At 47.5% G+C, this 11,827-nt stretch overlaps 1 protein-coding gene across 4 annotated transcripts in view; it reads right to left on the minus strand.

Annotated features, from left to right (window-relative positions):
- The window catches only part of ST3GAL2 (ST3 beta-galactoside alpha-2,3-sialyltransferase 2), a 61,278-nt gene that overhangs the window by 17,937 nt on the left and 31,514 nt on the right, over positions 1–11,827 (minus strand). Inside the window, exon 1 of one of the 4 annotated variants that reach the window (XM_056824609.1) lies at positions 11,450–11,597. The exons of the other annotated variants lie outside the window; for them this stretch is intronic. The gene's annotated coding sequence lies outside the window, so the exon portion shown is untranslated. Of the gene's footprint in view, positions 1–11,449; positions 11,598–11,827 lie in introns of those variants that run through there. 4 annotated transcript variants of the gene reach the window in all.

Genomic DNA, 11,827 nt, shown 5'->3' on the forward strand with positions numbered 1-11,827 from the left:
GGAGAAGAGCTCGTGGAGAGGCCAGGCCCTGGGCCAGAGAAGAGCCCATGGAGGGGCCAGGCCCCAGGCCAGGGAGCAGAGCGTGGGGCCCGGGGCCGGAGAAGAGCTCGTGGAGGGGCCAGGCCCCGGGCCGGGGAGCCTCTCGTAAGGAGAGGGTCCCTCCTGGCCAGGGATGGCCGGGCCACTGAAGTTGGGACTGGTCCAGGGCCCCACCGCTAGGAAGGCCACAATTGAACCCCGGGCCTCCCATGGTCTCTAGGTTTGGCTCTCCATCCCCTGAGCCTCCCAGCTGCCCCCCAGTGTAGTGTTCTAAGTCAACACGCAGCCTGCGGGGATCCTGGTGTGTAACACGGCGGCCTCTCACTGCACTCCCAGCCACAAGCCCCCAACTCTTCCCCGAGCCACAGGGGGACAGTGAGGGGCCCCGGAAGCAGCAGCACGTGCCGTGGGGAGCGCATCATCTGGGATGGGGTTCCGGTTTCTCTCCTCTGACCTGCAGCTCCTTCCCCTGCGGGCACCCCCCCCTTCTGGCATCCAACTCACAGCCTGAACCTCTGCTCACAAGCTCCACGGACGTACCCGGCCAGCTGTGCCTCTCAGGGCCTCCCTCCTCCGGTCATCCAGTGGATCGGCGGGCTGCCTGCAGCCGTGGCAGGCCAGCTCAGCCAGGGAGCCGGCCGTACCCAGAGGCCCACACCGCGGCGCCCAGGCCTTCGGGTGAGTCTTTTCAGGCCGCACTTCCAGGGTTCTCCCGGGACAGGCGCCTTCGTTAATGGTGAAGGGGCAGATTTAAGGGCGGAGGAGATCTCGGATTTAGTCTGGCTCCCTTATCCTACAAAGAGGGAAATGAAGGCCCAGGAGGGTTCGCCGATGCAGCCAAGGCCAAGAGCGGAGCCGGGACGTGAGGCAGGTTCCTCCTGCCGCGTCTGCCGTGCTGGCCGCCATCAGGCCTCACAGAGCCCCCGCTTTCCAGCCAGCCACCCTGGAAGGAGTTGACGGCTCGGGTTTGACTTGGCGGCCCGACACCCTGGGAGTCCCTGGGCGGCTCTGTAGAGGAGTTGAATGGGAGCCGAGATGGAGCGTGGCATGGAGGCCGAGGAGCCTGGCTTCAAAGCCCACAGCCGACACTCACCCACGGCCCGGAGCAAACCGCACACCGTCCCTAAAGGGAGGCCCTCGATCAGTGGCTCTGTGAGCTTACTGCTCGCTGGCAGGCGAGAAAGAAGGGCATCCGGACCCATTTCCCCACTTCCCCCAAGACAGGAAGACTTTCCAAAGGAAGTATCTCCCAGGAAGCATCAGCAACCTCCAGGGTTCCAAGTCTACCAGGGACCGTATTCTGGGCAGCAGAACCTAGCAAAACCAGAGAAGTGCTCCGGAACCTGACCACGCACAAGGGTTGGCAAACTACCACGGAAGGGCCAAAACTGGCCTGCCATCTGCTTTTGTACTGCCTGTGAGCTAAGAAAAAACCTCACCTTCTGTCTTAGAATCAATTCATTTCCAAGGCAGAAGAGCGGTAAGGGCGAGGCCATGGGGGTGAAGTGACTTGCCCAGGTCACAGAGCTGGGAAGGGTCTAACGCCAGATTGGAACCCAGGACCTCCCGTCTCTAGGCATAGCACTCTGTCCAAGGAGCCACCTTGCTGCCCCTCATTCCATTTTAAAATATAGCTTTATTATATGTTTACTTAATTTATTTTTAATTGATTATTTATTATTAACATTAATTTTCTTACATCTTGAGTTCCAAATTTGCTTCTTCCCTGAAGAAGAGAGGAGCAATTTTCTATGTGAAGTCATGCGAAACATTTACTGGATTTATTTTTAAATATAGTTTTTATTGCAAGTTTTTTGTTTTTAAAATGTAAAAACCATTCTTAGCTCACACGGACAACACAAAACCAGATGGCAGGCCAGATTTGGCTCTTAGGCCATGGTCTGCTCATGCCTGAAGAGAATATGGGACCAGTGAATGCCGTTTGGGCAAGTCAGAATAGGAGGAAGGATGAACCTTTGGTGAGAAGAGTTGACTTTAACTAGGCAGCCAATGGGAGCCATTGTCCCCAAAACTTGGGGGGGGGCCGCTATCACTGACAGAGTAGAGCTAAACAAAACCCTAAGTCCTGTCGCCTTTGGGGGACCTATTTATAGATGGTGCAGGACTGGGATTTTCTGTACCATCACCTTCATTTAGAGATCACAAACCTCTGTAGGGATGACCATGATGTTTCCTCCAATTATCCTGGTGGAGATCAGGTCAATCAACAGCCTTGGGAATTCAACGCCTGAAGGCCGGGATGAGGACTCCCAATACAGAGCAGTTCTCACCATGTTTCCCTTTCGCACTGGTGGGTTCTGTCCACCATGTTTCTCTTTCGTGTTGGTGGGTTCTGTCCACCATATTTCCCTTTCACGTTGGTGGGTTTTGTCCACCATGTGTCCCTTTCACATTGGTGGGTTCTGTCCACCATATTTCCCTTTCACATTGGTGGGTTCTGTCCACCATGTTTCTCTTTCACATTGGTGGGTTCTGTCCACCATATTTCTCTTTCACATTGGTGGGTTCTGTCCACCATGTGTCCCTTTCACATTGGTGGGTTCTGTCCACCATGTTTCTCTTTCACATTGGTGGGTTCTGTCCACCATGTGTCCCTTTCACATTGGTGGGTTCTGTCCACCATATTTCCCTTTCACATTGGTGGGTTCTGTCCACCATGTTTCCCTTTCGCACTGGTAGGTTCTGTCCACCATGTTTCCCTTTTGCATTGGTGGGTTCTGTCCACCATGTTTCCCTTTTGCATTGGTGGGTTCTGTCCACCATGTGTCCCTTTCACATTGGTGGGTTCTGTCTACCATGTGTTCCTTTCACATTAGTGGGTTCTGTCCACCATGTGTCCCTTTCACATTGGTGGGTTCTGTCTACCATGTGTTCCTTTCACATTGGTGGGTTCTGTCCACCATGTTTCCCTTTCGCACTGGTGGGTTCTGTCCACCATGTGTCCCTTTCACATTGGTGGGTTCTGTCCACCATGTTTCTCTTTCACATTGGTGGGTTCTGTCCACCATGTGTCCCTTTCACATTGGTGGGTTCTGTCCACCATATTTCCCTTTCACATTGGTGGGTTCTGTCCACCATGTTTCCCTTTCGCACTGGTGGGTTCTGTCCACCATGTTTCCCTTTTGCATTGGTGGGTTCTGTCCACCATGTTTCCCTTTCACATTGGTGGGTTCTATCCACCATGTGTCCCTTTCACATTGGTGGGTTCTGTCTACCATGTGTTCCTTTCACATTGGTGGGTTCTGTCCACCATGTTTCTCTTTCACATTGGTGGGCTTTGTCCAACAAGTATTTCAAAGAACACTGAAGTCAAACTGGGCTACTAGCCGTTCCCCAGGCAAGAAATTCTAACTCCTACTTCATTCTCTGAATCCTCACAAGCTCTCCCTTTTGCCTGGAACTCACTCATCTTCATCTCCCCCTTTCAGAATCCTCACCTTGCCTTCAAGGCTCAGTTCAGGTTCTGCTTCCCCAGGGAAGTCTTTGATGATCTAATTAGATAATATTTATATGGTGCTTACTATGTGCCAGGCACACATATGTTAACACCCTTTACAAATATTATCTCATTTCCTCTTCCCAACAACCCTGGGGGAAAAAAAAACTAGGTTCAAATTCAGCCTCAGATACTTTCTAAGCTATGTGACCCTGGGCAAGTCATTTCACCCTGTTTGCCTCCATTTCCTCATCTGTAAAACGAACTAGAGAAGAAAATGGCAAACCACACTAGTATTTTTGCTGAGAAAACCCCAAATGGGGTCATAACAAGTTGGATATGACTGGAAAATGACTGAACTTGATCTTCTCCTTGGAGCACTATTGCCCTCTGTGATTTTCCCATCATCTGTCATCTTCCCATATTTCAAAATAGTCACTTTCTAATATAATACCTATTATATTTCTGCCCTGATATACATGAAGATGTGGAAAACAGCACTTTAGAGCAGTGGGATGCTTGATCACATGGGTCGATGGGGATATGACTGGGGATGTAGACTCTAAACGATCACCCTAGTGCAAACATCAATAATGTGGAAATAAGTCTGGATCAATGACACATATAAAACCCAGTGGAATTGTGCATCGGCTACGGGAGGGGGATGGGAGGAAGGGAGGGAGAGAATATGAATCTTGTACCATGGGAAAATATTCTAATGTAATTGATTAAATTAAAATTTCCAAATTAAAGAAAAAAAGAGCAGTTGGACCTGATCAAATATACTCATGAGAGACAGAGAAGGAGGAGAGGGAGAGAGAGACAAAAAGAGAGGGGAAGAGAGACAGAGGAAGAGAGGGAGAGGGAGGACACAGATTGGCTTCCTGACCCCAGCTCTGGTACTTTATCCAACCCTAGACCTCCTTTCTCAGCTCTGTTAAATATTTCGAGGATTTCCATATACGCATCCTTTCCCAGGTTTTCTCAGGGTAAATACCTTCCCTCTGAGAACTTCTCCAATGAATCCTGTAGATGTCTCGTTTCTACATAGTTATTGACATGTATCCTCTTTTATCCTTTTCAGCACTGAGGGTAGAGACTGGTTTTTGCCTGTGTATTACCAACAAGGGCCACTAGGTGGTGCAGTGGAGCGTGCCCGACCTGTAGTCAGGACTACATCTTCTGGAGTTCAAATCTGACCTCAGGCACTTAGCAGCTGTTGGAGCCCTGAGCAAGCCTCTTAATCCTGTTTGCCTCTGTTCCTCATGTGTAAAATGAGCCAGAGAAGAAAATGAAGGAAATGACAAACTACTCTAGTATCTCTGCCAAGAAAATTCCAAATGGAGTCTTGGAGAGTCAGACAAGCACAGAGCCTGGTATAGAGTAGGTACTTCATAAATGCTTCCTGACTTAACAGGTATTTCTGGATGGAACTATAAAGAAGGGAAAAGACGGGCTTTCCCAAATGAGTTCCTCAAGCAGATCTTATTTTCACAGTCACATAACTGACCAAAAGATGCAGAGAATTCAAGATCCCACCATATTGGTTGTTTCATTGATTAAAAAAACAAACAAACAAAAAAACTAACTCAGCAAAATGTAGCCTCTAAGAGCTCTCCTTGGGTAAAGCATCTTGTGCACATGTTAAGATCATCCAAGATTCCTTGATAAATGGGACCCCAGAGACAGGATCCTCTTAGGCAGAAAATGGGGATATGTCCATTTGCCAAAGATGCCTACAGCAGTCACTAGAGGTGCCCTAAACAGAGGGATAAAATAAGGGATTCCCAATGAGGCAGGAGTTTTTAGCCTTTTGGTGTATACCATGGACCCCTCTGATCAGAGGCTGGTGAAGTCTATGGAGTCCTTTTTCACAGAAAAAATGCTTTTAATAAAATACATAGGAATACAAAGGGAATGAATCCTAGCAGAATTCAGTTAGAACATGTTTTTTTTTTCTTTCTTTTAAACCCTCACCTTCTGTCTTAGAATCAATACTGTATATTGGCTCCAAGGCAGAAGAATGGTAAGGGCTAGGCAATGGGAGGTTAAATGACTTGGCCAAGGTCACCCAGCTAGGAAGTTTCTGAGGTTGGATTTGAACCTAGGACTTCCAGTTTCTAGGTCTGGCTCTCATCTATTGAGTCACCTAGCTCCCCACCAGTTACCAACATATTTTAAATAAACAAGTTCACGGCCCCCAGGTTAAGGACTCCTGCTATAAGCAGATGGTGAAGTCCTCCAGATAACTCCTATTTGTGGTGACTTCATTAATGCCCAGAGTATGGACAAGATTTCCTCAACAAAATTCATGACTGCTAAAGAGAGGCTATTTTTTTAAATTAAAAAAATATTTTTTATAAAAACCCTTACCTTCCATCTTGGAATCAATACTGTGTATTGGTTCCAAGGCAGAAGAGTGGTAAGGGCTAGGCAATGAGGGTTAAGTGACTTGCCCAGAGTCACACAGCTAGGAAGTGTCTGAGGTCACATTTGAACCCAGGACCTCCCATCTCTGGGCATGGCTCTCAATCCACTGAGCCATTCAGCTGCCCCCTAAAGGGAGACTATTTTAACAATCCATGTAAGCAAGAAGAAGGAAAAAAAGTCTGTATATACTAATCTACTACTTCCAGCTTTCATGATCTCTTCTAATTTGCTTAGGATGAGGTGAAGCATAGCAATTGTTTTGATTTGTACTTTTCTCCTGAGATGTGATTTAGAGCAATATTTCATGTGGTTATTTTTTACTTTTTGACCAGATTTTACAGGTAGAGATCAGGTATCTACTCTACAATAGTCTTAGAAAGTTGCCTGGGACTTCGAAAGAAAGTTTGGTCTAGGGTCTTGGGTCATGGAAGATATAAGAGGCAGTACTTCAACTCAGATCTTCTTGACTCTGAAACCAGTTCTCAATCCACTACACCTTATGGTTAATAGTTTAAAATTCTTCTTTGAAAAGAAGAGAATCATCAATGATGGAGAGATTATAGAAAGACAGGCACACAGATACATTATTGGTGGAGTTGTTATTTGATCCAACTAATGAAGAAAACAATTTGGAATTATGTGAAGAAAGTGGTTAAAATGTTCACAATCTTTAGCTCAGAGATCCTACTGTTGGGTACATGCCTTAAGAAGGTCATCGATAAAAAAAAAGCTTCCACCTATTCCTACTCCAAAGGCTTTATAGTATTACTTTTTTTATAGTAGCAAAGAACTGGGGAGAGAAAGCAGGTAACAACAGAGGAATAGCTAAACAAGTTAGGGTACATAGATGAAATTAAATGTTGCTGTGCTCTAAGAAATGATGAATACAGAGAAGTACGGGGAAACCTACTCAAACTGATACCAAGTGAAACAGAGAAAACCAGGAACACCATCTGTATGAACAATAACAGAACAAAAAGTAAGTATGGGCAAGTCACTTAGGCCCCATTACCTAACCCTTTACCTAATTACCTAATTACCTACCCTTTACCTAATTACCCATTACCTAATGCTGGGACACAGTGGACAGAGCACCAGGCTTGGCCTGGGTTCAAATCTGGCCTCAGATACTTCCTAGCTGGGTGATCCTGGGCAAGTCACTTAACCCCTATTGCCTTGTCCTTACCGCTCTTCTGTTTTAGCCCAAAAGTCTAGCCCAAAGAAGAGCTAGGAAGGCACCTGCCTCCCTTTGCAGAGGGAGAAGATTATGGTCGCGAGACATGAGGATAATGTCAAACTTTTCCAATGTTTTGGTTAGTTTTGCTGCACTTCCTCTCTTTTATACTTTGCTATAAGGGTAGCTCTTGGGGAAGGAGTGGGTGGAGGAGTACAGCCCTGGGTCTGGTTTTCAGGGTCCCCAACTAGATGAGAGCAGTTCTTTTTTAAAAATAACTCTTGCCTTCTGTCTTAGAATAGACACTATCAGTTCCAAGGCAGAACAACAGCTAAGGTATTGGGAATGTAGGTGATATAAAAAAATTGTAATAATTATTTTTATCCTCTAAGAAAACCCAAATGAATAAAGAAGGGCTCTCGCTAAAGTTAGGATCAGCACTTGGCTATCTGCTTTCTTCTTCCCCTCCATTCTGAGAGTCCAGCAGGTACCGTTTTCAGCTAAGCACTGCAGACAGCAATAAGCTGGACTCAGACTGCAGAGGACTGAGGAAGCAGTTTGGATTGTTCGTGGGAAATCCCAGCACTTTTAACACACACACACGCACGCACGCACGCACGCCTTCAAACACCAATATTCTTCTGGTGGGGCTGTAGGACTGCAAATCAAGAGAGCACGAAATCTCTGAAGAATCAAAATTGCAGGCGATGTCCACAGAAAGGCTAAAAATAGGCTGCCACATGTTACTGATGGTGCCCAATAATAGCATCTGTTCCACGTTTTAATTAAAAATGTTTAAGAGTCTGAACTCAACAAATACCAAATTACACAAGTATTTTCATCAACATTTTTCTCCACTTCTTGAATAAAAGTCTGATGTGTGAGTCCGAGCTGATGTGTGACTGTGTTATGACACAGACTGGTGCCACAGAGACAGTTTGAGGGCTCTCCGCTCAGAGGTCGAGGCTAGAGGAAGGTCTTGAGCCCAGTCAGGTAGCATCTCTAGGGAGGATTTGCACGGGATGAGAAGGTACGTCCGGATGGGAGATTTACTGGTGAAATAAATACTGAGGTCCAGGTGGCCCTTTCCCAATCCTCTGAGGGGGGAAAACAAGCCCAGGCTAAAAGGCTGATGGACAGAACCATCCCTTAGGCTCCTGCAGCCCTCAGCCCAGGATCCCTAGGACAGATGAATTAGACAGGACAATGCTTAACCCAAACTGATATCAGCTGTTCCCCTTCCCTCCTCCAGCTCGTTTGCAGAAGTTACTGATTTAAGCAACTGGGAGTGGGTGGATTCTGGGAGAAGGGCATGTAAACAAGCTTGGGTAACCAGCTGTTTGTAAAGGGAACTTGGTTGTCAGTGTTCCCAAGTCTGAGGCCCCTTATGTGATCCCAGAGAAAGAAAGATGAAGAGTCTAAGGAGCCTAGCCCAAACCCTACCTTGGTATTAATATCGTGAGAGGAGGAAGTTTGGCTAGAGAGCAGGCGGAAGAGTTAAGGGAGATAGCAGATGAGGTAGGGTTTCCCCTTTCCAAGATTTTAGAAATTTGGCACAAGAATTATAGTTTTCCCCCCTACTCATTGAAAATAGTTGACATATTTTATTTTATATCATTTCTATTTCTCAATATTTCCAACTCTTCACCCCAACTCTACCAAGAGCCATCCTTTACGAAAGAATAAAAAGAGGGGGGAAAGCAGTTCAGCAGAAATAATCAACACATTAATCAAGCATAACCTCCGCAGAAGGCAGGGAGGTACCTCCTCAACTTTGGTCATAATTTAACCACATATCATTTAGTGTTTGTTTTTTAACAGGAAAACCTCTTACCTTATGTCTTAGAATGGATACAAATATTAGTTCCAAAGGGGAAGAGCTAGGCAATTGGTGTCAAGTGACTTGTCCAGGGCCATACATTTAGGACATGTATGAAGCTGGGTTTGAACCTAGGACTTCCTGTCTCTAGGCCTGGCTCTTTATCCACTGAGTCACCTAGATGCTTCCTCTCATTTAGTTTCTTTTTGTTGTGGTTTTTACTTATTTTTCTGTTACATGTAAAAACAATTTTTGACAATGGTTTTCTGACATTTTAGGATTCAGATTTTCTCCCTCTCTCCATTCCCCTTGCCCTTCCCTGGGGCAGTGACATGGGTTATACCAGGGTTTTTGGGCAAAACATCTTTGCATATTGCTCCTGCCGTGACAGAAGATACATATCGCATATGCAATTCTTAGAAAGCTCTCGAAAGAAATAAAGTGGAAGATGGTATATCTTTTAGTTTCAATGGAAAGATAACTGGACCTGAAGAGAATCATGTCCTCGTTGCAGTTACAACACTAATTAGCTAGTTCACTTTGGGCATGCCTTTAACCTCAGCCTCAGCTTGTTCATCTATAAAATGGGAAGAATAACCAGCCTGTCTACTTTACAGGATTCTTGTAAAGATCAAATGAGATAATGTAAAAGAGTTTGTAAAAGAGTTTTACAAACTCGAAAGTATTATACAAATGCAAGGTATTCTTAGTATCATTATTCTAAGGGCATTCTAGTCCCAACTGCCTTCCCTTCTTCTTACTCTTTCCCCAGGGCCTCTGGTCCGAGCTTGGCCGAAGGAAGGTACTCCACAGTTGGGAAGGAGTATGGCACTGTATTTGGTTATCAGGGTCCCCAACTAGATGAGAAAGTTTCTTTAAAAATAAACAAACAATCAAACAAATAAATAACTGACCTTGTGCCTTGGAATTGCTACTGAGTATTGGTTCCAAGGCAGAAGAGCAGCCAAGGTCTGGCCCTGCTTCCCCTGCCAGAGAATGGGAGCCTGGGAAGAAAGTCTCAGCAGCCCCAGATTAGAGGAAGAACCGACTCATGCAGTAAAGGGCTAGAGTAGATGGCAAGCGTGGAATCTACCAGAAAACCAAGAGGGAAGCAAGGACAGATGTGGAGGAGACGCTCAGACCTTGACTCTTCTGGGTGGCCAGCCAGAGGGTGTGCTGCTAGCCCAACCAGGTCCCACCTCAGAGGGCAAATGGGGCATCTCCGGGACCACGTCTGCCCTAGAGCGCAACAGTGTGAGACCGAGCGGTCTCTTCGGGGCTGGGGGAATGGCCATTCACATGGCATGATCGTGGAACACAGCCTTCTTGGCAGCTAGAGAGCCAAGGCATCGAATGAGGGAATGAAGCTCAGGCCTTGGCCAGGAGTCAAGGTGGGGGTAGGGTAGGGTAGGGTAAGGTCAGGCCATGGGCTGAGGAAAAGAAAAGCTCGATTCATCCCACTGTCCATGGAAAGCCTGGGCTGCAGTCCCTAACAATGTCCCCCACCCTGTCCCTTCCGCATGGCCCCTTCCCCTCAGCCATGCTCTGCCCTCGCCACCCCGCCATGCCAGGGCCACAGGTCTCCTGCCACACGGAGAGAAGTTACTGTCCCTGAAGCCTGCCCCGGCCAGGGATGCCATCTGGAGCTGGCCCCTTATTTGGGGGAGTCTGCTGAGAAGTCCCCCTCTTCACCCCAGCCACTCTCCCATTCCCAGCTCCACTGGAGCACACTCCCACACATCTGGGAACCGGTTGCTTCCTCCCCAATGGCTTCCTTCTCTTGAGCTAGAAGCATTTCAAAACCCTGGCACCGGTCCCTATGCCAGAACAAGCCCAACCTCCCTGCATTTACGGCTGCTGCAGCCCCGGCCAAGACAGACCCTCTGTTCATCCCTCTGCCCACTGTTAACTCATTAAGAAGGCAGGCAGGAAGGAGGCCTAGAGATGGGAAGTCTGGGGTTCAAATCTACCCTAGAACATTTCCTAGCTATGTGACCCTGGGCAAGTCACTTAACCCCCATTGCCTAGCCCCAACTACTCTTCTGCCTTAGAACCAATACACAGTATTAATTCCAAGAAAGGAGACGAGGGTTAAACAAACAAACAAACAAACAAAAATAGAAGGCAGGCAGGCAGGGGGCCACTAGGTGGCTCAGTAGGTAGAGAGCCAGGCCTAGAGACAGGAGGTCCTGGGTTCAAATCTGCCCTAAGACACTTCCTAGCTAGGTGACCCCCATTGCCTAGCCCTTTGAACCAACCCAAAGTATTGATTCTAAATGGAAGGTGAGGGTTTTAAAGGGGAAGGGAGGGAGACAGGAGTTAATACAATAGCCCAAATGTCCACAACCTTTGACCCAGAGGTGCCTCTGTGAGACCCATACCCAGAGCAGTCCCTGACATCAGGAGCCCCATGGGTAGAAAAGGTTTCTATCGGCAACCCCCACGGCAGCAAAGCACTGGAAAGGCAGAACGCGTCAGCATCTCAGAGACCAGGAATATGCTGACTGCGGAAAAGTCTGGAAAGACTTACCAGACTGATGCAGGGTGAAGGAAGGGGCTGGGAAAGCAATGCACACCACACCACGGCTGCCTCAGTGTTGAGGAGAGAACCGTAAAACATGGAAGTTGCACAATGACAGAGATCAGAGAAGAAGCTTCCTTTGCAGAAGCTGTGGGAGGGTGGAGCTGGGCGGGCGGGCGGGAGTAGGAAACCCTGGGTGGTTCCGTTTTGTTTTTCTCCAGCTTGTTCAGGGACATGTTTTTCTCTTCCTCTTGGTTATCAGAGGCGGCTCTCTAGGAGGGCCCCTCCTGCTCCACCTCCACCCCCTCAGCTCACCCCTGGAAGTGGTCTGGGGGGTCTCAGGACAGGCTCTACTCTGCCTTCCCTCTCAGGAGGGTTGTCCTGGTT

This window comes from Monodelphis domestica, chromosome 1, assembly GCF_027887165.1.
Source record: "Monodelphis domestica isolate mMonDom1 chromosome 1, mMonDom1.pri, whole genome shotgun sequence".
Lineage (NCBI taxonomy): Eukaryota > Metazoa > Chordata > Mammalia > Didelphimorphia > Didelphidae > Monodelphis > Monodelphis domestica.